Here is a 27,418-nt window from a genome sequence, read left to right as displayed (position 1 = left end):
TTTATTAATTCTATTCATTGTTCTGAAAAGTTAATGGCTAGACCATATACAGAGTGATTCAGCAATGACTTCTATATCAATAACTAGTCTTCAACATTTTGTAAATTTCATTTTTATATTATAAGTGCCCAGAGAAAGTGATTAGTATTAGAGGAGGCAGAGGACAGTGGGAAAGATTGCAGAGACATTGCAAGTCAAATGTCTTTGTGTTAAACTTCCTAACCAAGAAATATAGCATTTTTTCCTTGTCAGGAAGTTTATCCAGAGAATTTAGGCTGTTTAAAAGAATTTAAAAATCAGTTACGAATGGGGGCAGGAGGTGAAATCAGGGAATCAACCCAGTTGTTTAGTTTACATGATGACAACTAACAGCTGATTTGACTAACCTTCACCCCTGTGACCACATACTTAGGAATTAAGAGAAAGAGGCCCAGTTAAAACTCAGAAACAATTTACCTGGCTACAATTTGACATTAAAATAAAATATACAATGAATACAATGAGGATACATGTGATACTTTGTGACAAAATCTCTTGCATTCCTTGATTGACTTTGAGGCTTGCCACAGAACACATCAGGAGCTGACCAGCTTTCCCAAGACTATACAGGGACTGATTTGCTCCTTAAGATTGTGGTTGACATGGTTTCATATGTAGTAGTAACACCAAGTCTTACAAATGCACGGTTGTAGAATAAGCAACCCACAAGCCCTTTTGAATGTTCTGGTGAAATTTAGCAAACATTTATTAAATATATGCTCTATGAAAAGCTGTGCTGAACACAGAAATAAAACGAAAAATACTTCCCCTTTCAATCAAGGAATATGATATATACAAATCTGCATATGTGGCATATGTGGTATTTATAATAATAATTAATCATCATAATTATATATTTATATGTAATTATATTATAAAATAAAATTATAATAGGAAAAGTTTCCTTAAGAGGAAGCATATGAACTAAACCTTGAAGGAAACCAGGGATTTTAAGAGGCAGGGGGTGGAGGAGATTGAGCATTGCAGGCAGGGATACTACCTGGATGAAGATGAAAAGGTAGGAGATAGAGGTATGAATTTGAGAGGTACCAACCAGATAATATAATTGGAATGCAGAGTTTGTTAAGGGGATTAATGTAAAAAATTAGAAAGGTGATTTGGAGTCATTATAAAAGACTGAGAAGTAAGCATTTCATTCTAAAGGCAACTAGCAATCAATCAAGTTTCTTGACCAGGAGAGTGATATGGGTAGTTTTGCTCTTTAGAAATATTATTTTTGCAAATAATTAGAATTGGAATTAATAAATTAGAATTAATAAAAAGGAATTGGATTAATTATCATTAATAAGCTAGAGATTCACGTGTGAGTTATCACAATTCTTTTGATTCATAGAGGACACACCTATAAATTTTCAGTTGCTTTGTATATTTCCTTCTCTATATTCCACATTTCACTCTGGGTGAAGGGATCAAATATGACCAGCTAGATGGTCATACTTAACTAGCTAGGTGGTGGAGCCCTTAATGGGCCAATTTCCTAATCTGAAAAATTGGGGTTTTGAACTAGATAGTCTCTTAAGGTCTTCTCCTACTGTAATCTTTGGTTCTATGAATTGATTTTGGCTTCACAGAACAAAATAAATTGACAAATTTTCATGGGGGAAAATTAGGATATTGATTCATTGTTGGTCGAATGTGAAGTGATCTTACTATTTTGAAGAGCAACTTGAAATTATGCCCCCAAAATTATTAAACTGCCTCTACCCTTTGACCTAGTAATACCACCATTAGGTCTATTTCCAAAGATGATTAGGAAAAGGAAAAGAACATATGTGTTCTAAAATATTTATAGTAGCTCTCTTTATGTTGACAAAGAACTGGAAATTGCAGGGATGCCCAACCATTGGGAAATATCTGAATATATGGTTGTGACAGAATGCTAATGTGCTATAAGAAATGATGAGTTCAGGGCAGCTAGTTGGTGTCGTAGATAGAGCACCACCCTTGAAGTCAGGAAGACCAGAGTTTAAATCTGATTTCAGACACTTAACACTTCGTGGCTGTGTGACCTTGGGCAAATCACTTAACCCCAATTGCCTCAGCAAAAAGGAACAAGAAAAAAAGAAATGATGAGTTCAATGATCTCAGAAAAACATGGATAGATTTCCATGAAATAATCAAGAGTGAAATGAGCAGAACCAAAAGAATTTGTATATAGTGATAGCAATATTCTTTTAAGAACAATTTTGAGTGAAGTCATTTTGACTATTATAAATACTCAAATTAACTACAAAGAACATGTGAAGGAGGATGCTAACTATACCCAGAGAAATGTCATAAATAGAAGTATGTGTAGGTTGATTTTTATACACACAGAGAGACACACATATATACACACATATATAAATACTTACATACACACATATTTGTGTGTCATAGTACCTCTCTCTAGGGTGAGGAGGAAGAAAAAGGGGGAAAGCAATTTACATGATAAATTTATTGTATATTTAAAAGGAACAGCAATTCATACATAATAGATTTGCAATTATCTGGAATTATGCCCCAAAAGTTATCAAATTGTGCATACCCTTGATCCAGCAGTGCTACTACTGGGCTTATACCCCAAAGAGATACTAAAGAAGGGAAAGGGACCTGTATGTGCCAAAATGTTTGTGGCAGCCCTGTTTGTAGAGGCTAGAAACTGGAAAATGAATGAATGCCCATCAATTGGAGAATGGTTGGGTAAACTGTGGTATATGAATGTTATGGAATATTATTGTCTGTAAGAAATGACCAGCAGGATGAATACAGAGAGGCTTGGAGAGACTTACATGAACTGATGTTAAGTGAAATGAGCAGAACCAGGAGATCATTATATACTTCAACAATGATACTGTATGAGGATGTATTCTGATGGAAGTGGATTTCTTTGACAAAGAGATCTAACTCAATTTTAATTGATCAGACAGAAGCAGCTACACCCAAAGAAAGAACACTGGGAAATGAATGTAAACTGTTTGCATTTTTGTTTTTCTTCCCGGATTATTTCTACCTTCTGTATCTAAGATATACTGTGACATATTTAACATGTATAGGACTGCTTGCCATTGGGGGGGAGAAAGGGAGGGGAAAAATCGGAACAGAAGTGAGTGCAAGGGATAATGTAAAAAATTACCCTGGTATGGGTTCTGTCAATAAAAAGTTATTTAAAAATAATAATAATAATAATAATAATAGATTTACAATTTCATATGCAATAATTTTTTATTATACTATGTTGTAGAAATGTTTGTTTTGTTCTATAAATTAAAAAGAAAATAAATTTTAAAAAGTGATCAAAATTATTCTGATATTCTTTGGGAACATTTCATGAAAGTATTCTGAATTTTTCAATCCATCATCAGCATCAATACCTCTATTTTCTTTATAGTAATTGGTCTGTTATGTATAAAAGGATTTACTGATAGACTTTAAAGAGAAAATAGAGACTAGATTCTGGTTAGACCATCTCATGACTTTTGAGAGCTGTTCTCTTGGCCACTGGACAAACAGAAAAATTAAGAAAACTCTGTAGGGAGAAAAAACTTTCTCCTCTAAGCAAAACAATGAAGGACAGCTGCTCCTGGGGAAAATCAGATGAACAAAGAAACAAGTGTATGAAACAGTGGTATTTGTACAAATACTGCACTGATTTCAGCATATCAGTCTGGTGGTGGTGACAGAACCATCTGTCTAATGCTTGTCTTTTTGCATTTTCCTGTCATTAATTTTCTAAAAAGTCCCTGAGTGACATCCTCTTCCCACTGGCCATACAAGGTGTGTGAGAGGTGTGAGGGAAATGACACTGATTTGTGGAAGCTCTCAGGTAGGCTGATAGATGATAGGAAATTATAGGAGGTTATGATTGGATAGAATAGGTGAAAACAGCTAGCATGATTTGGAGGCAATAGTAAAACAAATAATTATAGTATCAGTATTCCATTTTGTCTTGGAATTTGGTATAGAATAATAACACTTGATCATTATAGATTATAGACAATAAGTAGAAATATTTGAAGAAAATTGCCCATGTAAGTGGGAAAGAGGTTATTGTTGAATCACTTGCTACCTCTAGAGATCAGTGAAATGTAGATCCACCCACTTTCCTTTTTTCTAAGCAAGGCCATTTTCTTTTTACTTTCTAATATGCTCATTCACTGCTCCCCACTTACTCTTCTGAGGCAGCTCTTCTGCCTCATTAAAAAAAAAGATGTAGAAAATAAAGCTCCATAAAAATACTTCCATTTTTTTGATTTGGGTTTTGGCTGCACTGGTATTTTTCTGGTGACTAGTTGAGCTTGGTTTTATGGCACTGAGTTTCAGGAGGTCAGATTTCAAGGCTACATTTCAAATAATCTCCTTGAAATCTCATTTCTTAAAAAAGGACCAAATTGTTATTACTGCATGTTCAAGTTAGTGAATGTTTAAGAACCTACACAATAGTGAGGCACATAATGCCTTTATCCAAACAACCTGCCATTTTCTAAAAATGGATTGGAAAGAAAAAAAAAGTTATTTTGAGTATTATGGTTTTAGGCATCAACATTTCTCTGAGTGATGGGGGATATAAATATGTATTCTGCTTGTTGTCTTATATATAGTTTTATATATATAGTCATGTAAGGGCAGAGAAAACATCATTTGTTTCATCATTATATCAACAATATAATAAGTACAGTCATGTACCCAATGGCTCCTCTATAAGTATTTACTGAAAATGGTTTGAAAACAATAGAATTCTGCCTTCGAATCTCAAGAGATGTCCAATTTAGGAATGTGGTAGGACCATGGATATAGAGAAATCAGATTGATGCCTCAATTAACTACAATTCTATTCATTCTTTAGTGAGCTTCATAATGACATTGAATTGAAATTTACTATCTCTTTTTTTCAGATTAGAATAGCAAGTACTCTCATAGAATTTAGCATTACCAGGGATCTTGGAAACCAACTCCCTTGTTTGACAAATAAGGAAACTGATACAAAAAGAAAAGAAAGAACTTGCCAATAACCATTCTACTAGTTAGTGGCAAAGCAGGGGCTAGTTCAGGGATGTGCCAGAGCCAGTTCTAACTGGCTTCGAGAATAGATTGTTAAATTTTCAGTGAGACAATTTATACCTTAGAAGTTGTTAGTTTTTCTAGGAAAGAAATGATCAACAATGCAGATTAAACTTAAAAGTCAGTGTGCATACTTTTGTGGGATGTGAGGAGTTTGTTAAACATTTACCAACACCCCCCAATATTTCTCTGGAAGCTTTGGTTGAGCTCAACAAAAGTATAGTAGGTGGCTCAGAGAATGACATCATCACCAAACTGGAAGCCTTGTGACTGTATGTTAGAATAAAATAAGATGAACATTAATAACTGGCACTTACATGTTTGCAAAGTATTTTGCATCTTTTTTTTTCATTTGAGTCTCATAGTACCTGATGAGATTAGATTCAGGGAACCAAATGATGAGATTAGGGTTTCTGGTGGTCAGGGAATTAAATGATGAGATTAGTGAAAGCTCGGGGTTCAGGGAACCAAATGAAGAGGTTTGAATCCCCTAAATCCCCTTTGGATCCAGCACAGTGGTAGGGAGCTGTAGGAACCCTCTTTGGCGGCACAGAGGTCCTTTGTAAAGGAATTTACAAACACAAAAAGCTAGACTGATAAAAAGAAGTTTATTATTGGCGTTAGGAAGTCAGCCTTTGCTATGTATGAATAGAAAGACTAAATTCCTTAGTGCCAAGGTCCCGGCAGAGAAGTAAAGTTTCTAGTAGAGAGATCCAGACAGAGGGGTATAAAGTCTCGTTAGGGAAAGGTGAGGATAAATAGAGGGTAATGCTGAAAGAGAATATCATTTCAGCAGGCAGAGTTTACTGCTATTCCAAGAATGGCATATTAGGTCCTCTGCAAGTACTGAGTTTAAAACTGGCTCTTTTTATAATAGAAATCTTGGCTACATGCTGGGGTTTTTACTCTTCATGGGGGCTGGATTTCATCTTGAGCTGGAATTTGAATAGAATTGAATGAGTGTCTCTAGGCTTGATCTTTAATTCAATGGGAAGCTTAATCAGTAGTGAATATTACCAATGTGTGTGGTGTCCAGGATCTCAGGCCAGGATTCAAGGAGTTTTAGAGTTTCAGGGCTCCTCTCATCATACCCATAGAAAGAACCCAAATTTCCTTACTTCTAATCCATTCCACATCAGACCTTTGTCACTTAATCAGTTTACTTGTTATGAGAAATAGGCATTAAAATGTAACACTGTGAGAGTGTTTTGTGATGATGATAGGAAAGGTTGAGTAATTCGTTCTAGGTCAGGAAATGTAAAAAATAGTTATTTTGGTATCAAGGAAAGATTTCCAAACTAGGGGTAAGGAAATCTGGGGACTAGTGTTGACTAGGGCTATAAAGTAGATGTATATACCTCTGAGATGAGAGAGGTTCACTCTGCCAGCCCACATTCCTATGGATAGATCCCCAGAACGCAGGTCCTACTTTCCTCAGAGTTCTAAGGATTTGTTCATAGTGTTAAAGTTGTATCTCATAAGCTAACAACCAGTGTGTCCCCTACCAATATCATTAATTTGAATTGTCATCTCTTCAACATAATGGCTAACCAGTAATTGTCAATTAGAATTTACCAAAGAATATTTACTGACAAGCAATAGGAAAACCGGAAATACAAAAATCTCTGAAACTGGCAGTACTTTTCTCTACCACCTATCAAGGATTACTGGAGAAAATTACTGCTGTTGAACATCCTCTCATCAAGTTCACATCCAGCTGAGGTGTGGCTGATAGATGACTTGTTCTACTGCTGGTAGAAAAAAATATCCAGCAACTAGGTTGATTCATTGTTTGGCTGGGTCAAGAGAAAGTCACTCTTTAGTGCTAGCTTCACCATGGTGGTTATCTGCAGACACTATTCTAGACTTTAGTTGCTAGATCTTTGATGATTCTTCCAAACTTTCAATTATGACCCAAAATAGTTTTTTACTCTGTTTAGTTGAAAATCAGAAAGAAGAAACACATAAGAAACAGTATGAATGTGCTCACAATATGTATGACAGTCTCTCTTTCCTGGTAGCAATTATGGCAACTGTTATAAGCCTCCAAGTGGGGAGATTGATGACAGGTGCTTCTACCAAGCCATAAAATAAGTCCAATATAGCCCTGTTGTGGATTACCTTCCATGTGAACCATGCCAGAATAAATGTTATAGAACATTCTAGTAGGCCCAGAACAGCAATAAACATATAATAATATTGTTATGTGCAGAAACCCCTTTTTTTCTGTTGGAAAAAAGAACATAGTCTCATAAGTGGGCTGTTATATTCCTGACACTTACCTTAGTGGATTTGGGGCAAATTCTTTTTATTTTCTAATTTAATGTTTTGTTTTTTTCCTAATCACATGTAAAAACAATTTTAAAATGACTTGTGCAGTCATGCAAAAACACATTTCCATGTAAGTCATTCTGTGGGAGAAAAAACACAGACAATGACCCCTCCCCCCAAAAAAAAACAACAAAGAAAAAACATCTTCGATCTGCATTCTGGCTCTACAAATTCTTTCTCTGGAGATGGACGGATTGTTATGGGAATAACCTGCTAGTGTCTGCTGGGTGTTATAGGAGCCACCTGCTAGTGGTCGCTGGGGATCTAATCCTGACGAGCAGAATAGATCCCTTCATGTGAGAGGGTGATAACAATGCAAGGAGACTAAGAGGAAGTTGCATGCTCTGACTTCTCTCCCTCCTTGCTTCTGAATTATTTCACTCCCAATTCACAAGCAACTTCTGCATTAGTCAGCCTTTGCTGATTTGCAATTCCTTCAAGTGTGTTAAGATTCACAGCTGTAAGGGCCCTTGGAGAATCAACTTGTCCCTTCACACTTAGGCATGATCCTTAGCAAGCTAGTACCCTTCTTCATAAGTTCCACAGAATTGTCTTGGAGCATTGTATTGTTGAAAATAGCTAAGTTAGTAGATAATCATACTCTATTGCTGTTACTATGGTACAATGTTCTCCTGGTGCTGCTCACTTCACTTTGCATCAGTTCATGGAACTCTTTCCAAGTTTCCCTTAGAGCATCTTGTACATCATTTCTAAAAGCAAACAATGCAATTCTATCACAATTATATACAATAATTTGTTCAGCCATGGGCTAGTTAATTAACAGCTCTTCAATTTCCAATTCTTTGCCATCCCTAAAAGAGCTGCTATAAATAGTTTTGTTCACATAGGTCCTTTTACTTTTTGTTTTTGATTTCTCTGGGGTACAGACCTAGTAGTAGTATTGCTTGGTACATGGCTATTCACAGTTTTATAGCTCTCTGGGCATAGATTCAAATTGCTCTCCAGAATGTTTGAATCAGTATCCAACTTTACCAATAGTATATTAGTATTTAAATTTTTCTGCATTACCTTCAACATTTATCACTTTCCTTTTCTGTCATATTAGCCAATCTGACAGGTGTGAAGTAGTAACTCAGAGTTGTTTTAATATGGATTTCTTTCATCAATAGTGGTTTAAGAGTATTTTTATATGATTATAAATAGCTTTGATTACTTTGTCTGAAAATTGTTTCTTCATATCCTTTAACCATTTATCAACTGATGAATGGCTCTTATATCTATTTGACTCAGTTTTCAATATGTTTGAGTCTTTATTGGAGAAATGCTGTAAATTATTTTTCACAGTAATGATTACCAACTACATATTTCCCTCCATCCTATTTTCTCTGTTTATCCTATTCTTTCTTTCTCCTTTTACTCTGTCTATCTCTAGGATTTTGCTTCTGACTTTTATCTCATATAAATTACCTTCCTTTTTATCAGTTCCCTGCCCTCTCTCATCCCCTTCCCTTCTACTTTTTTATTATTGTAAGATAGATTTCCACACTCAACTAAGTGTGTATATTCCATCTTTGAAACAATTCTGATGACAGAAAGATTCATATCATCTTCTTCTCACTTCCTCTATTTTCTTTTCCATTGTAAATCTCTTTCAGGCTTCTTTTATTTCAGATAATTTATCCCATTCTACCTGTCACTTTTTCCTTTCTTCCATTTCATTCTTTTTTCTCATTCCTTAACTTTCTTTTTTAAGATAATCATACCATCATATTCAGCCCATACTTCTGCTTTCCATCTATATAGATTCCTTCTAATTGCACTAATAATGAGAAAGATTTTAAGAATTATAATTATCATTTTCCCATGCTGGAATATCAACATTTAACCTTATCAAATCCCTTATGATTTCTACTTCCTATTTACCTGTTTATGCTTCTTTTGCATCTTGTATTTGAAAATTAAAATTTCTACTCAGCTCTGATCTTTTCATCAGGCATTCTCGAAAGTATTCTATTTCAATGAAAATCTATTTTTTTCTCTAAAGGATTATATTCAATTTTTCTGGGTAGGTGATTGTTGGTTGCAGTCCTAACTCTTTTGAACTCCAGAATATCACTCCTATTCTTTAATTTAGAAATGTCAAAATCTTATGTTATCCTGACTGTGACTCCATGATATTTGAATTGTCTTTTTAGCTATTCTTGCAGCCTTGATCTGGGATGTCATGAATTTAGCTATAATATTTTGGGAAGTTTTCATTTTGGGATCTCTTTCAGGAATCGTTGAATTTCTATTTTACCATCTAGTTCTATAATATCAGGAAAGATCCTTGATTATTTCTTTAAAGATGAGATATAGGCTCTTTCTCTGATCATGACTTTCAAATATTTCAATTATTCTTAAGTTATTTCTCCTGGGTGTATTTTCTAGGTTAGTTGTTATTTCCAATGAGACACTTCATATTTCCTTCTATTTTTCAGTCTTTGGATTTTGTTTGAATTTTTTATGTCTCATAAAGTCATTATTTTATCCATTACTTTCTTCAATGAATTTTTGTACCTCCTTTTCCATTTGGGCAATTGCGCTTTTTAAGGGATTCTTCTCTTCATTGGATTTTGTGTCTCTTTTACCATTTGGCCTATACTGTTTTTAAGGTGCTATTTTCTTCATTATTTTTGCATGCCTCCTTTACCAAGTTGTTGACACTTTTTTTCATGATTACTTGTATCATTCTCATTATCCCCCCCCAATTTTTCCCTCTATCTCCCCTACTCCATTTTTGAAATGCTTTTTGAGCTCTTCCATGGCCTGAGACCAATTCATATTTTTCTTAGAATTTTGTTTGTAGGAATTTTCTTCTTCTGAGTGTGTTTTCATCTTCTTTGTCACCATATTCACTTCATATAGTCAGAATCTTTTCTATTCTTTGCTTAGTTTTCAACCTATATCTTGTCTTTTAATTCTATGATAAAGTGGGGCTCCCCTTCTCAACTGAAGGAGATAACTGTCCCAAGCTTCAGGGTTTTTGTGGAGTTGTTTTCAGAGGTAATTCTGAGGATCTATAAATTTTTAGCTTTTCCAAGGTGGTACTATTTAGAAAATAGGTATGTTTATCACTCTTCTGTACAATGCACTGGTTTGTGAGTAACCACAAGCCCTCTTTTCAATCCTGGAACTGTGACCTGGATCCCAGTTCCACTACTGCTACAAGTTCTGCTATATTAGTGCTCCTCCTTGCATTGGTACTAAAACCCAGGACTGCCATCTAAATCCAAGTATAGGCAATGCAACAGAGTCCTGCCTCTAGTGGCAGTAAATAGATCCCTTTAAATCTCTTTCTGGGACTTGTTATCTGATCCTCTTGCCATAGGTGGGCTAAGAGGTCTGGAAACCACCACAGCTACCACTGATTCAGTTATCCTAAGCCTTGTTCTTGGTTTACTGGGCCTTGGTCTGCACTGGGAAGTTCTGCACTGAACTGCACTCCTCTCTCACCTTGGTGCAATAGATCTTTCCTGCAAATCTTCTAAGTTATCTTGGGCTAGAAAATTGTTTCACTCCTTCTTTTTATGAGTTCTGCTGCTCTGGAATTTGTTAAGAGTCATTATTCAAAGGTATTTTGGACAATTCCTTTTTAGGACTAAGCCTGCTATAAGGTACTCTCTCCCACCTCATAGTGTCTTCTCTTTAAAGGCTTCTTGCTTCTGTTTAATTTTAAGTTCCACTAAAGACCTTATCTTTCCCCTTGTCAATTCACATAATAAATAGCAAAATTGTGTAACCTGTGGGAAAGAAAAGGTATTTAGAAGTGTTTGGGGAAAAGCTCAGGTGAGCCCCTGCCATCTTGGCTCTTCCAAGTAATTTTAAACATTTTTTTTAATTTATCATATAAAGAGCCAAACAGTGTTGCACCATTGGAATAAGTCTTCTATGGCCTTCTATGGAAGGCCAAATTACTCAAAGGTTGCTAAGAGAAATGCTTTGAAAAACCAATATGTTGTGAGCAAGAAAATGAGACCAAAGCAGGCACTGAATGATGGATTCTTTTTTAGTGTTTTTAAAAAGAAGTAAAACACATGTGATTATTTTCTTTTCTAATCTGAAATGACATTTGTAAATATGAACAATTCAAAGAATGGAAAAAGTAAATGATAAATATTGAACCAACATAATGATTTTTTGTTTTGCTTTTATTTGTTTTATAAATTAAAATGTTACTGAAAGAAGATTTCTTTAGATTCCACTTATTCAAAGAACCTTTTGAGAAGTCTTAAGTTAGGTGAAAACAGTTATGTTTTATGAACTAATACAAACAAACTTAGAAGCCTACTTTCTATACAGAGGAACTGATAGTCTGGGAGAAGGTTTTTTACATAAAAAGAAAATAAATCACCAATAGAACCTGAAATATGACTTAATTTAATTGTTGGTTCTTCCCTGAACTTTGGTCTTTCATTCAACATTTATTAAGTACCTTCTGTGGGCATAAGTAAGTAACTTGTACAAACATGACTATTGTTTTTATTTTATATTTTCTTATTCCCCAATTGCATGTTAAAACATTTCTTAATATTTTCTTTAAAAAAAGTTTTGAGTTCCAAATTTTCTCTCTTTTTCCACTCTAACTCACCTTAAGATAGGAAGGAATCTGAAATAGGTTATAAGTGTGCACTTGTCTAAAACACTTTCATATTAATCATTTTGTGCAAAAGCTTGAACAAAAAATGGAAGAAAGGAAGGAAGGGAAAGAGGAAGGAAGGAAGGAAGGAAGGAAGGAAGGAAGGAAGGAAGGAAGGAAGGAAGGAAGGAAAGAAGGAAAAAGGAAGGAAGGAAGGAAGGAAGGAAGGAAGGAAGGAAAATAAAGAGAAAAATAATATGCTTCAGTTTATATTCAGCCAATATTAGTTCTTTATCTAGAGGCAAATAATGTTTCATCTAAGACAATCCCAAAAGACATGATTACTTTTCATTTGATCACTGAATTTGAAAGTTGGAAGAAATTTTAGTAACTATCTAGTCCAAGCATTATTAGATATCAAGTCTAAATTCACTTCTTTCACATCTAAGACTACTGGTTCTTTTCTTTGAGATCAAAATAAAAACTTCAATCCCACTTCTATAAGAACAACTTTCAACTACGTTAAGAAGGCTAATCATACTCTGCTTAGCTCATGAGATCCATCTGTTAAACTCAAAGTGTTAGTAATTATACCTCGAAAATCAGCAAATGCTCTTAATCAGTACTTGATTTTATTTTATTTTTTGTTGGTTGTCACCTAAAGAAGTGATGGAGAAAATGTTAATGCAGATTATACTTAATGCAGGTATACAGGGAGAGAGAGAGAGAGAGAGAGAGAGAGAGAGAGAGAGAGAGGAGAGAGAGAGAGAGAGAGAGAGAGAGAGAGAGAGAGAGAGAAAAGGAGAGAGGGAGAGAGGGGGAGAGAGAGAGAGAGAGAGACAAAAGGAGGGAGAGAGAGAGAGACAAAAAGAGGGAGAGAGAGAGAGAGAGAGAGAGAGAGAGAGAGAGAGAGAGAGAGAGACAGAGAGAGAAAGAGAGACAGAGAGAGAGCGCGCCAATTGTTGAACATTTTTTTTAAATCAGAACATCTCTTTTTGTTTATCAGAATGTCTCTCTTTTAGGAGAAACAGCACCTGATCTTGATATGGCCTTAAGGCATTCTACTATCCTGATTGTACTCCTCTGGATACTTTCCATCTTATCTGTGTCCTTTGTAAACTGTGACATCCTGGTCTGAACACAATGCTTTAATGTACTCTGATTAGGACAGAACTATGACTAACTTCAGGTAGCCCAAGATCATGTTAGCTTTTTGTTTTGTTTTGTTTTTTTACTGCAATGTTGTACTGTTGATTCATAATGGGCTTGTAATCTATTAAAAGCCTCAGATCCATTTCAGTCAAATTTATCTCTTACCATATGTCCTCTAGTGTGTATGTGTGAAGCCAATTTTTTTGAACCCAAGGGAAGACTTTATATTTGTACATTTACATTTCATCTTGTTTGATTTGATATAATATCCAGGCATGCAAGATATTTTGAGATCCCATCATCCATTATTTTAGCTGGAACCCCTTAACTTTGTGTCATTGGTAAATTTAATAGATACATCATCAATTTCTTTAGTCAAGTCATTGCTAAAACTGCCTCAGAGAGAGTTACATCTTTCAATATAATACTCGACTATTATAATCTGGCCATTCATTTAGTTATGAATCTAAAACTATTTTTGTCTTCCTGAATCTCACCATCATTTCCATAAGAATAGAATGATATTCTTCATGGGTAAACTATATCTGTAATGTTTCCAGTCTATTAGTTAAATATCACAAAATGAAATCAAGATAGTTTTGTCAAAATTTATTCTTTAAATAGATTTTTATTGATATCTTTTGTTTCTATATTGTTTATATTTCTCCATTTATTTCTTCTCTCCATTAACTCCTGAAAAATCTTCCATTATGATAAGGATTTTTTTTTAAATAGAAAGAAATAAAAATTTAGCAAAATCAATCAACATATCAAAAAAATCTGATGTTATATGCAATATTCTACATCTACTGACTCTCAAATCTTCAAAATAATAGGGGTAGGTATTTTCTTGTATCTCTTCTTTGGAATCAAACTTGGTTTTTATAATTGCATGACCTTCTCTTGATGAAGTCATGCTGGTTCTTTGTGATCATTGTTTGGCTTACTAGAAATTCAGTAACTAACTTTAACAATCATTCCATATTCCCAGGAATAGAAGTCAAGTTAGTTATATTTACAAATTTTATTTTCTTCCTTTTTAAAAAATGAAGACATAATTTATTTTTCTCCAATCTTGTGATGCTATTTTTATTCTCCACAATTCTTCAGACATTGCTGACATTGGTTTAGCAATCACAATGACAAGTTTTTTTCCATGCATCAGGATGTAGTTCATTAATAGAATTAAATTCATCAAAGATGGCAACATACTCATTTACTATATCCTTATTTATTATTGACATCAGCATTCTGTTTTCAACTTTTTTTCTAGGCCTTCTAGTCCAAACAAAATGTCCAAAGGCAAGTTAACCTTGAGTAGTTATGTCTCCATTTTTAAACAATCGATTATCATCATTTTATTCATCTTGAACACCAGTCCTGTCTTTTCTTAGGTATTCCTTTTCTGCCTCTTCAGCAACAACAAAATCCCATTTTTTTGTTTTTAGATTTTCATTCAACTTCAGTTCATTCTGAGTTTTGGCATTCTAGACACAGTTTTCATAGGACCAAACCGCCTTCATTCTACTCAACCTCTATTATTTACTCTTGCTTCCACCTTCTTAATTTTCTATTTTAAAAAATCTAAGTTGTTAGGTTGTCTCTGCAATTCACATTTATACCTTTAGACAACTCCTATTTTTTTCATTTTTCTCTGAATTCATTCTCTTTGTGTCTGCTGAAACTCATTCTTGAAATGTTCACAGCTTACCTAGCTTTACTTCCATTGTATAATTTCAGTTTACAGGATCCTATCAATCCTTCCGAATCTGTTGAAATTTGCTCCCTCAAAATCTTGGAAACACATAAGATGATATACCTGGCTAACTTCTACTCCATCACAAACTTTTAGATGCAATTATCATTTTTCCCAAAGTCTGTATCATCTCTATCCTAATAAATTATTATTCCTTTTAGTGAAGAGTAGACTTAGAAAGAGGAAAAAAACTTGAAGTGCAGATTTCCTTTTTCTTGTCTTTTCAATGAGTGGGAGAGGGGGAAGTGGGATGGAGAGAATTCAGAACTGAAAATTAGATAAGATTTTTTAAAATAATGAAAGGTATGAATTCTAATCTTGAATTTACCACTGTTCTATCACTCTTCTCAGTCTCCTTAATTTTTAAGGGGATAGATTTAGATGATCTCTACGGTCCTTTCCAGATCTAAAACCTCTGTCTATGTTCCTCTAAGAAGTCAAATGTTTATATAGGAATTTTTCTCATGTTATTTCCCAACTTGTCTTATAATTTCTTTTTGATTTCTTCTTTTTCTTTACATAAATCTTTACCTAGCCCACATACTGGAAGTAATAGAAATCTATATAAGTGCCATTGTGGCTTTTGTATCTGAGGTTATTTGTATATTGTTAAAGATAATGCTTGCATTTTTATAATTAGCCACGCGAGGGAGCTAAAATTTAAAGAGGTCAAGACTACTTTCTAAAATGAAATAGTATCCACTCTTTTCCAGAGTAGCTTGGTACATTTGATAACAAACTGTCTCTGGAGTTAGAGGGTATGAGTTCAAAACCTACCACTAATTATTACCATATACATTACTCTGGGCAGGTCAATTAATCTTCTTGTGTCTCTGCTTTGTGTGTGAAATGAGCACATTAGTCCTTGAAGTCTCTATTAAGCCTAGATTTATGATGCTATGATTCTGAGAATCTCAAAGGCAATGATCAATATAGCTCTAGAAATAACTTTGAAAAGGATCGTTTAAAAAATCCCATTAAATGAATTGAGAAAGAATATGATATACAAGAGTATATCTGGTATTTGAAAATTCAAATGAGCTCAAATCTGTTTCTCTGAGCAATTTGGAACAAAGCCCAAAGGATTGTCAAATTGTGCATACCCATTCAGCACTGAGCTGTCAAACTGTGCATATGCATACCCAGCAGTGTCTCTATGGGTTTGGATCCCAGAGAAATCATAAAAAAGGGGAAAGGACCATATGTGCAAAAATGTTTGCAGCAGCCCTTTTTGGAGAGGCAAGGAACTAGAAACTGAGTCCCCATCGGTTAGGGAGTGATTAATTCAATTAATGTTATGGAATATTATTGTTCTATAAGAAACAATCAGCAGGATAATTTCAGAAAGACCTGGAGAGACTTACATGAACTGATGCTAAGTGAAGTAAGTAGAACCAAGAGAATGTTGTACACAGTAACAAGATTATGTGATGATCAACTGTGATGGACTTGTCTATTTTCAACAATGAGATGCCTTAGGACTAAACAATAGATTTTTGATGGAGAGATGGCTTCTGAGGAGAAAAGAGATTTTTGATGGAGAAGAATGGCTTCTGAGGATTTTGCTAAAGGTGGGTGACTTGGATCTTCCTCATGATGTCATATTTTATCACTCTTCAAAGTAGAAAAACAGCCTCAAAAAGTAAGCAGCCTAACTATATAACAACTGGAGCTTTACTGTAATTGTTACTAATACCTTTAAATTTTTTCAAAAATTTCTGAGTTTTTAATAACATATATAGATCAATGACAACACACTCCCAAAAGAAGTTAACAAAGCCTTATTCTAGTGAATTAGGCTATAATGGGTATATTTCTGTGGTTGTTGGGAAGAGAGAGTCATTGAGAAAGTTAGGCAGAGTCAGAAAAGAAACTTAAATATTCCTTTATCAGTGATTGATCAGTGATCTCTGATCTCTGAAATAATCTGAAATAATCAGAGACCTTGATTATTTGATAGATTAAGGTATTTCAACTATGGAATTCCTCTATCAAGTTGGTTTAAATTTGTTTAACCTCTGTAAGTTCAAAAATGTCTTTAAGTAGGAAGGCTTAAAACCTGGGAAACTTATTCCTGGCCATGTATGCTTAATAAAAATAGGGAATAGGAACCAAGGATTGTCTCCACATGCTCTCTTTTGTTCTTTGCCTAACTCGCCACATTTCATTTACATGGGAGACTAAAGGTTTTTGGAGGGTTAAAAAAAAAAACCCAACAACTACAGGACCTTAAAATCTCTGAGGAGTTTATTTGTTTTTCAAGAGCTCTGAAACAATATTTGAGGATATAGAATCTCTATGAGGGATTGAATGTGAGGTACGATGAATTTTTAACACTAAATCAAATAGTTGTCTGAAACAAAGATTAAGATTCAGGTCCAGACACAGTAGTTTTTATGACTGTGGGCTCTGTTTAACTAATTTTCTTTTCTACGTTATAAGACAACTTAGCCAGATGTTCCTTCTGAACAGAAAAGTTGCTAACATCCAAGTCTCTGGGAGCTTTCAGAACTTCTTCTTGTTGGGAAGAAAAAATATGAGGGTTCTTTTCTGATCTAATATTGAGACTTCACCATATCCTGGGAAGCTTATTATTGGGAAAACCTCATCGTTGTACATCAGGTTTGGTATACTACCTCATCAATATCTTCTGCCCCTCTGATTAGAGGGTAGGGCCACAAATTCCCAAAACTCCATTTATATTAGGGAGCTCAACTCAACACTAAATTTCTTCATTTCTCAATTGACTGCTCTGCTTTGGGACTTCTCTGACTTCTCCACTATTAGGTCCTCAGGTTGGGCACTTTTCTTTCATTCTTTCTCCTTTCAGCTTTCTTTTGGATGTCATCTTCCCCATTAGATTGTAAATTCTTTGAAAACAAGGATTGTCTTTTTTTCTTTTTTCTTTTTTGTATTCCCAGAACTTAGCACAGTTCTTGACACATGATATATAGTTAATAAATGTTTACTGACTATTAATTATTGATTTTGAGAAGCATCTCATAAAATTTAATTTCCCCACTTCTTCAAAAACATTTTGGGAAATAGGAAAGTAGTAAATAGCACACATATTAATTTTTTTGTTAGATCTATAGTTTCATTGGCTTAGGGAATATCTGGTTAAAAAAATCTAGCAATGCTACAAGTCATTTTCAAGGCACTTGTTTATTTTGATCCTTAAAAAACCCTAGGTATAGAAAGTCTCCATCATAGCTTAGGTTATGGTACCAATTTTGATAATGGATTGTCTATCTGTTTAATTAAACACTAAACAGATAGACAATTCATTATCCTGCTTAATTATAAACCCTTTCAGGGTAGAGATTATGGCTTATTCATCTTTGTTTTCCCCTTGGTGACGAGGGCAACATATCACAAAGAAAGTGCTTAATAAATATTTATCAGATGTTCGAACATCTCCCTTTTCATTTTTATGCAGATATAGCCTCTCTGCTCTCTTCCTGCAGAAAGGAAAAACATTTGAATTTATTCTTAGATATAGAACCACCCTTCATGGATATAGCTTATATTTCAGAAAGAAAGTTGGCATGTGTGCAAGGGAGGTAAAAACAATCTTGACCATGTTTTTCCAAGCTTTTATTGAGTGCTGACAGTGCATCAGAAGCTCTGCGAAAGAGTTATGATCTCTTCCTGGTGGGCCAGCCATTTAATCAGTCTGAAAAAGTAATGAAGACATCATAGTCAGGGGAAAGAATGGGCAGTTAACACCAAAGAAGAGCAAGCCAGTCATTAACCACAGGCTCTAGTTTCACTCTGTTTGTCTTTGCCCTTCACCTTCAACCACTGCCACATTAGAAAAGTGAATGAGTCCAAGAAAACTTTGCATTTTATTTTTAAAAAAAGTTTCTCCCAATTACATGTCAAGACAACTTTTAACATTCATTTTTATAAGATTTTGAGTTTCAAGTTTTTCTTCCTTCCTCCTCACCTCTCCCTTTCCTAAAATGATAAGCAATTTGATACAGGTTATGAACATTCTATCATATAAAAAAATTCCTTATTAGTCATAGTTGGGAAAGAAGTAACAGATCAAAAGGAAAAAACCTAAAAAAGAATAAAGTTTTGAAAAAAGTATGCTTCTATCTGCATTCAAAATCCATCACTTCTTTATCTAGATGTGGATACCATTTTTCTTCATGAGTCTTTTCTACTTGTCTTAGATCATTGTTGCTGAGAAGAGCTGAATTATTCATAGTTGATCATCCCAAAATATTGCTTATATTATATACAATGTTTTCCTGGTCCTGCTCATTTCATTCAGCATCCCTTCATGTAGGGCTCTTCAGGATTTTCTGAAATCTGACTTTTCATTATTTATGATTGCACAATGTATTCCATTAAATTGATATTCCACAGCATGTTCAGCCATTCCCCAATTGATGGGCATCCCATAAATCTCCAATATTTTGACACCATGAAAAGGACTGCTATTAAAATTTTTGCACATGTAAATCTCTTTCTTTTTTTTAATGATCTCTTTGGAATGTAGACCTAATAGAAGTATTGCCAGATCAAAATGTTAATCATAGTTTGGTTGCTCTTTGGGCATAGTTCCAAATTGCCTTCCAGAATATTGAATCAGTTTGCAACTCTGCCAACAATGCATTAGTATCCCGATTTTCCACATGCTCTCCAACATTTATCATTTTTCTTTTCTGTGTGTCATATAAGCTAGCCAATCTGATAGGTGTGAGGTGGTACTTCAGATCTGTTTTTATTTGCATTTCTCTAATCAAAAGTGTTTTACAGCACTTCTTCATATGCCTGTAGATAGCTTTTTTTCTTCATCTGAAAGTGCCTGTGCATATCTTTTGATCATGTATAAATTGGGGGATGACAAATTGGGGATCTGACAAATTTGACTCAGTTCTCTATATATTTGAGAAATGAGGCCTTTATCAGAGACACCTGCTATAAACATTATTTCCCAGCTTTCTGCTTTCCTTCTAATATTGGTTGAATTTTGTTTTGTGGAGAAGTTTTTTTTTTTATTTAATATAATGAAAATTAACTATTTTATATCATAATGGTCTCTATCTCTTGTTTGGTCATGAACTTATAACTCACTTCTATTTTAAGCATTTGGATGTTGTACCACTTGGTTTGTGTATATATGTATATATCTTTTATTTAGGTCTATTTTTTGCTTTTCCTTTGGTGTGAGGTGAGGATTACTACTTTTAAAAAATATTCAGCTGAAGCATATTAAATTCTACTCCAGCTCCCTGTTTTTACTCTGTGTATGTTTCTTTCTTTTTTTAAATAATTATAACTTTTTATTGACAGAGCCCATACCTGGGTGATTTTTTACTACATTATCCCTTGCACTCACTTCTGTTCCGACTTTTCCCCTCCCTCCCTCCACCGCCTCCCCCAGATGGCAAGCAGTCCTATACATGTTAAATCCTTTAATATTGCAACTGTGCAATATCCTGTGCAATCCTGATTTTGACTCTCTGATATTTGACTTGTTTCTTTCTGGCCACTTATGGTATTTTTTTCCCCCTTGATCTGATAGTTCTGCAATTTGACTATAATTTCATTGGAGTTCTTAATCTTAGGATCTTTCCTGAGGTGTTCAGTGCATTCTTTCAGTTCTTATTTTGCCCTCTATTTCAAGACGTCAGGGCATTTTTCCTCAGTAATTTCTGGAAAGAAGCTGATTCCCTTTTTGATTATGGCTTTCAGGTAGTCCAATGACTCTGACATTGACTCTCCTGGATCTATTTTTCTAGATCCATTATTTTCCCACTGAGGTATTTTACATTGCCTTCTATTTTTTTTTCATTCTTTTGAATTTGTTTTATTGATTCTTGATGTCTCATAGAGTCATTAGCTTCCACTTGTATAATTTTAACTTTTAAGGAGTGTTTTCCCCAGTTAGCTTTTGTACTTTATTTTTCATTTGGCTGTGGATTTTTATATCTTCTTTTCTATTTTACCAGTTTTACTTTTTAAAGCAGTTTTTTTCCCATGATGTTGACTCTTTTTTCATAATCTCTTGCATTACTTTCATTTCTTTTCCCAATTTTTCTTCTACCTTTCTTATATGATTTTTAAATTCATTTTTGAGCTTTTCCATGGTTTTTTTCCTGGGCTTGAGATCACTTCCCATTTTTCTTTGGGGTTTTGCCTATAGGTGTTTTGACTTTGTTGTTCTTTTTTGAGTTTGTATCTTGGTCTTCCTTGTTACCACAATAACTTTCTAAGGTCAAATTATTTTGTTGTTTTGTTGATTTGAGGGTTTTTTTTAAACTCATCTTTTTTTTTTTTGGCTTTTTGCTCTATTTTAAAATTTGACCTCTTCTCCCAGGTGGAAAGGGTACTCTTTCAGGCTTCTTGTGCCATTATCTGTAGACCCTACCTGTTTACCTGATGTTGTCCTAAGGCTCACAGAGGACCATCATGTCTGGTGTGGTCCTGAAGGGATGAGATGGGGGTGACTGGTCCTGCTGGGGATTGTAGGGGTCTGACAGCTTACCTGGGGCTGACTGGGATTCCAGTGTTGGTGTCTGGCTTGTGCTAATGCTAGTGGGGTGTTTCTGTGTTTCCTCAGGGGTACACTGAAGTACATGATATTCTTGGCCTCTGGAAGCTGCCTCTTTGCCCACAACTAAGCTGTTTGTTTAGGTTCCCATGGGATTAGTGACTATCTGTTTGCCCAAAGCTATGCTGAACACATGGTGGTTCTTGGAGCTGGAGTGATGAGGCACAAGGGGATCCTGGATTCATCTGACATCAGACTTTTACTGATTTACTATACTAGAGTTCAGGATCCCCTACTGGTTTGCTGAGCTAGGGCTTGTTGTTGGTTTTCTGGAATGCTTTTTGTCCTGAACTGTGCTCCTCTTTTATTTGCGTGAGAGAGACTTCTTTTTATTGATCTTCCAAGTTTCTTGAGCTCAAACATGGTTTCATCCCATCTTTTTGCTATTTCTGCTTTTTCAGGATTTGTTTTGGGGAACTATTTCATGGAAGTTTGGAGGTAAATATGGGAGAGTTTCCAGAATGTACTCCTTGCTCCACTATCTTGGCTCCTGGAAGTCCAAGTCTTGTCATTTGCATTTTAAAATAAGGACTATTAATTCTTTACCTATTGTATAATGGGGGAATGGGGAAGGTGGGAAGGGGGGAGGGTGTTGAAGCACCAGGATCCAGTTTCATGTCTTCAGCTACTTAGATGTGTGATTTTAGGAATATTCTTTCATTCCTTGGGGTGTTAGTTTTTTCCTTTGTAAAATAAGGTTAGTTAGTCAATAAATATTTTAAAATGAAAAGTAGACTACTACAATAAGTAAAGCAATATCAGATAATGAATTAACACAAGCAAAGAAAAATGATCATAGTTTGCATCCTTCTGTAAAGCCATACTTTAGTAACATTTTAACAGAGGAAAATTGAAAATATAATCAATAGCTGACCTTTGCATAACATTTTAAAATTTATAATGCAATGAAAAACAATTGAGATGAAACCACTAATATTAAGAGCAATTGGGAATGGCCTCTTGTAAAAAGTGGGACTTTAGTTGAGATTTGAAATCAAGGAACTTCAGGAGGTAGAAATTAAGAGGGAGACCAATGAAGTCATGGTATAATAGCCAGTAAAATTCTCAGTGAAGAGATAGAGTGTCTTGTTTGAGGAACTGCAAGGATGCCAGAGTCACTGGATCAAGGTATATGAAGGGAAGTGAGAAAACTGGAAATGTAGAAGGGACAGGTCAAAAAGGGTTTTAAATGCTATTCAAAGGATTTTATATTAGATCTTGGAGATGACAGGTAGACAGGAGTTTATTGAAGGGAAGTGGAAATGAGAAAAACGCATTCTAGGAGAATGATTTTGACTCTTGAATAGAGAATAAATTGAATGGGAGAGATTTTATGCAAGAGAGATCAACCATATGGTTATTTCAATAATCTAAATGTGAGGGTCAGAGGATCTGCACTAGAATGGTGATTGCATCAGAAGAGAGAAGGATTAGATTTGTTTTCATCTGGCAATAGATTAGGAGGAAAGATTGAGGAATGAGGAGTCAAGAATGAATCCCAGTTTTCAAGTTTGAGTAACTGGGAAAATAGTGGTGTCCTCCACAAAAATAGAAAAGTCAGGGAGAGGGGAGCATTTTGGGGGATAGATAAAATTCTATTTTGTACATATTGAGTTTAAGATGTCTGCAATATAACTAGTTTGAAATGTCCAATAGTCTATTGGAAATGCAAGATTAGAGGTCATTAGAATAGTTAGATCTGCATAAAAAAATTAGAAAATCATCACAAAAATAATAGAATTCATGATAGTGAATAAGATCACTAATGGTATAAAGGTAGAAGAGGACCCAGCAACTATAGAGTATCCATTGTTGGCAAGAGAGATCTGGACAAAAATTCAGCAAAGAAGACTGAGAGGGAGTTGATAGATAAATAGGAGGAAAACAAGAGGAGATTATTGTAATAAAAACCTCGAGAGTATCAAAAAGAAAAGGATCAAAGATTTTAGAGATGTCAAGAATAATGAAGACTGAGATATAGTCACTAAGTTTAGTGATTAAAATATCACTGGCAAGTTTGGAATAAGAGTTTTGATTGAATGATAAGGTTAAAAGCCAAAAAAACATAGAACATTAAGATATGAAAGGAAAGGAATTGAAGAAATCTCTTATATGAGGTAATAGCTAGCAGAGTTAGAATGATCAAGTGAAAGTTTTTGAGGATTAAAGAGACATGTTTTGTTTTTTTCTTGAGCTTTATTTGACTCTATATGAGTAGAAAGTAGTGGATGATGGAAATAATCCAGGACTGAAACTTGACCATGTCATATAATAAATAGGAAAAGAGGACAAGGGATTCAGGAGAAGAGACCAGTGTAAAGTTGAACTGATTCACAATGATAACACAAATTTATCTCTGCAGTGGTTATATTTCAAGGAAAGACAAACAAATATACCAAATAAATTCTAGGGAATCTCTTGGCAACTTACTTTTTCTTGAAAGATGGACAGGTAAAAGGGATGAACAATGAATAAGTTCCCCATGTTCCTTCCCTGTAATTTCCTATTTTTATTTCTCTTCAGGGTATAGAGACTAGACTCTTGTCTCAGACTGTAATCAGAGATTCTATAACCAAGAGACATAGTACGAGATGGGACAGATGATTCTAGAGCCTATTTTTAAAGGCTACATGGAAGAAGATACTGTCATTTAGGTCAGCCACCTAGTCCAGGAACTTTTTATTAGCCAGAAGTAGATTATTCTTAGTGAGCTGGGATGCCTTCTTTTCCCCATATGTCAGCTGAGTATTGAGGCCCACAAACTAGTTAGTAGTTAGCAGTAAATTATAAGTACAGGACTAGGGGCTAAGACTAAGGAAGCTGAAAACAATGTCTGAGGGCTGAGACAGGTATAGAAATCAGAGCAAGTCTAAGAAACAGAATCAGGTCGGGAAGCTGGAATTAAGACACCCCCAAAAAATACAAGGGTTAGGACAAGTGGCAGATAGGCCCCTAAAAAATAAAAAATAAAAAATAGTAAGGAGGGGTCAAGTCTCAGATGAATAATCAGAAACCAAGATTAACTGAAAAAAATAGGGTAAAGAAAGCAGAATGAAACTAATTCACTAGTAACAAATTGAGAGGTAATATTAAAGATTACAAGAGTAATAGAATTTATGGAAATCTTAAAAAAACACCTCACACAGGGCTTCCATCCTGATGCTTCTAAGGCAAAAATCTGATTGTCATAAATACTGAAGAAGCTTCATTAGCAGCTGATTGTCTTTAGCATAAAATGAAAACTCCTTTGGGGCATTTAAAACCTTCTACCATCTAGCTTGCCTCTCTTCTTAAACAATTGTCTGATCCCTCCCTACAACAAACTATACCCTTCTGTCAAAATTATAGAACAAAGACAACATTGTATATAGTAACAGGGATATTGCTTTAAGAACAACTTTGAGCGAATAAGTCTTTTTGACTATTATAAATACCTAAAATTACTACAAAGGATATATGAAGAAAGACATTGTCTGAATCCGGAGAATGAATTGATACAGAATGATTTTACACATACATACACCACACACACACACACACACATATTTGTGTTTAATGGTACCCATCTCTAGGATGGAAAGGCTGGAAAGAGAAAGAAAGAAGGAAAAAAGGAAATTTACATGAAAACTTTAATATATATATATATATATATATATATATATATATATATATATAAATGGAATCACAAGTGGTACATAATAGATTTGTAATTTCATGTGTAACCTTTTTATCATACTGTTATAGAAATGCTTGTTTTATCCCATAATGTAAGATAAAATAAAATGAAATGAATTTTAAATTGGCTTTTTATTTGTCCTCCTACACATTATTTTATCTTCCATTTCCTTGTTTTCCATCTGTCATTCCTTGAATGATTTTTTTTTAACCTTCCCATGTTGGAACTCCTTAACTGCTTTCACAGCTCTCAGCTTCGACCTCTTTCAACAATTCTTTCCTAATTTCTGCAGTTAGTTGTTAGTTGACCCTCCCCCACTAATCCTGCTGTCTACATCATGTATTCTTATCTGTAGATCTATTATATTCCCCAAAAGAATATGTTTCTTGAGGTAAGAAATTGCCTCACTTTTGTCATTGTATTTCCTAGTGCCTAGTGCTAGGCATCCAGTAAGATGAGAAGGCATGTAGCCATTCCCTAAATCCAGTTAAACTGGGTACAACCATAGGTTCTAATAAAGATATTTCCTTATTGACTTTCTTTTTAAAATTTCCAATTAAAATTTTTAACATTAATTTTTAAAATTTTGAGTTCCAAATTTTCTTTTCCTCTCCAGCCCTTCTCCTACTCATTGAGAAGACAAACAATGTGATGCCCATTATACATGTGAAGTTATGCAAAACATTCTCATATTAGCAATGTTTTTAAAAATAGCAAGAGAAAATATGCTTCTATGTGCACTCAGAATTCATAAGTTCTGTCTCTGAAGGTAGATCCACTTTTTATCATGAGTTCTTTGGAATTGTCATGGATCATGGTATTGATTAGAGTGACTAAGCCTTTCACAGTTGATCATTGTTCCTCTCACTGACTTTATATTAGTCTGATATAAACCTTTCCTCTTCAGGTCCCTTACTCTATTTCCTCATGATGGACCTCATTTCATATTTTAGAGAAGCTATCATGAATTCTCTCTTCTCCCCTCTTCAACATTTCAAAACCTCTTAAAAATCATTTCCATATTGTATCCTTGATCAATTTCCTCTAATCATCTTCAACACCTTCCCTTCTCAATCTTTTCAAACTCTTTGTAGCTACTGACTCTGTGATGCTTACAAAAGTGCCCAACTTTTCATCATCATAAAAAATCTCTCTTTGATCCTGTGATCCCCTTACCCTACTGTTTTTAGCTCTTCTTTCACTGACAAACTTCTTGAAAGAATCCATTTGAGTTTGTTGTTTCCATGTCCTTTCTTCCCTCAAACTTCTCTATTACTTGCAATCTTGCTTCTGATCTCATCACACAAGTTGAAACTGTTCTACTCAGTCAATTATCTCTTAATGCTTTAATATCATGACCCATTCTTAGCTCTTGTTTTTCTTGACTGTCCTACTTTATTCAATACTGTTCACCAAAATTTCCTCCTATATTTTTTTTTATCCTCCTTGGGAGTTCATGACTGTGATCATATTCTCTTCTTGTTCTCCTTCTCTCTAACTGGTCCTTATCAATCTCTTTTGCTATAGTATGATCCCAAACTCTAAATATCCCCAAACTCTGTCCTGAATTCCCTTTTTTTCCTTTTTATAGTCTACTTGATGATGATGAAGAAGAGGAAGGAGAAGAAGAAGAAGAAGAAGAAGAAGAAGAAGAAGAATCTTCCCCACAAATACACACAGCACCTATGGGAGGAGCAGGTTTAAACTTAGATCATGATAATAGTGAGATACACATGTAAGAAATATGTGACAAGATGTGTGATACATCTGCTCTGGAAGTCCTTCTCTCTATGTAGATACCTCACACAAAAACTTTGTTGTTTGTGATCATCCTTTATTTTCAAAGAGCACCAATGTGAATCAGTAGGATTTAGGTATCTGGAGAGAAGGGCTCATGTTTCTGGTAAACAGAATAATTTGAAGCATGGAAACAGGAAGTTAAATGTGTTGCTGTTCAGGTATTTTTCAGTTATGTCTGTGACCCCATTTGGCATTTTCTTAGCAAAAATGCTAGTGTTTTGCCACTTCCTTCTCCAGCTCATTTTGCAGATGAGGAAACTAAGACAAACAGGACTTGCTCAGGGTCATACAACCAGTAAATGTCTGAGGCTGGATTTAAACTCAGGTCTCTCTGACTCCAAGTGTTGCATTCTCTCCACTGTACCAGCTGGATGCCCAAGATGTATGATCTTATTTTGAACTGAGGGTTTATTTTGCCAATAAGTGAGAGGAAGGTTAGGGCCAAATTTTGGAGAG

General features: G+C 34.7%; 1 long non-coding RNA gene across 1 annotated transcript in view; it reads left to right on the top strand.

Moving 5' to 3' along the window:
• LOC127562140 (uncharacterized) overlaps positions 1-26,803 on the top strand; it is a 33,590-nt gene extending 6,787 nt beyond the window's left edge. Inside the window, exon 4 of the long non-coding RNA XR_007953616.1 lies at positions 26,754-26,803. This is a non-coding gene — a long non-coding RNA (uncharacterized LOC127562140). The remainder of the gene's footprint in view (positions 1-26,753) is intronic.
• Positions 26,804-27,418: the final 615 nt, after the last annotated feature.

Source organism: Antechinus flavipes, chromosome 4 (assembly GCF_016432865.1).
Source record: "Antechinus flavipes isolate AdamAnt ecotype Samford, QLD, Australia chromosome 4, AdamAnt_v2, whole genome shotgun sequence".
Taxonomy (NCBI): Eukaryota; Metazoa; Chordata; class Mammalia; order Dasyuromorphia; family Dasyuridae; genus Antechinus; species Antechinus flavipes.
The sequence above is the reverse complement of the archived record's forward strand: the minus strand, read 5'-3'. Positions and strand labels throughout refer to the sequence as shown.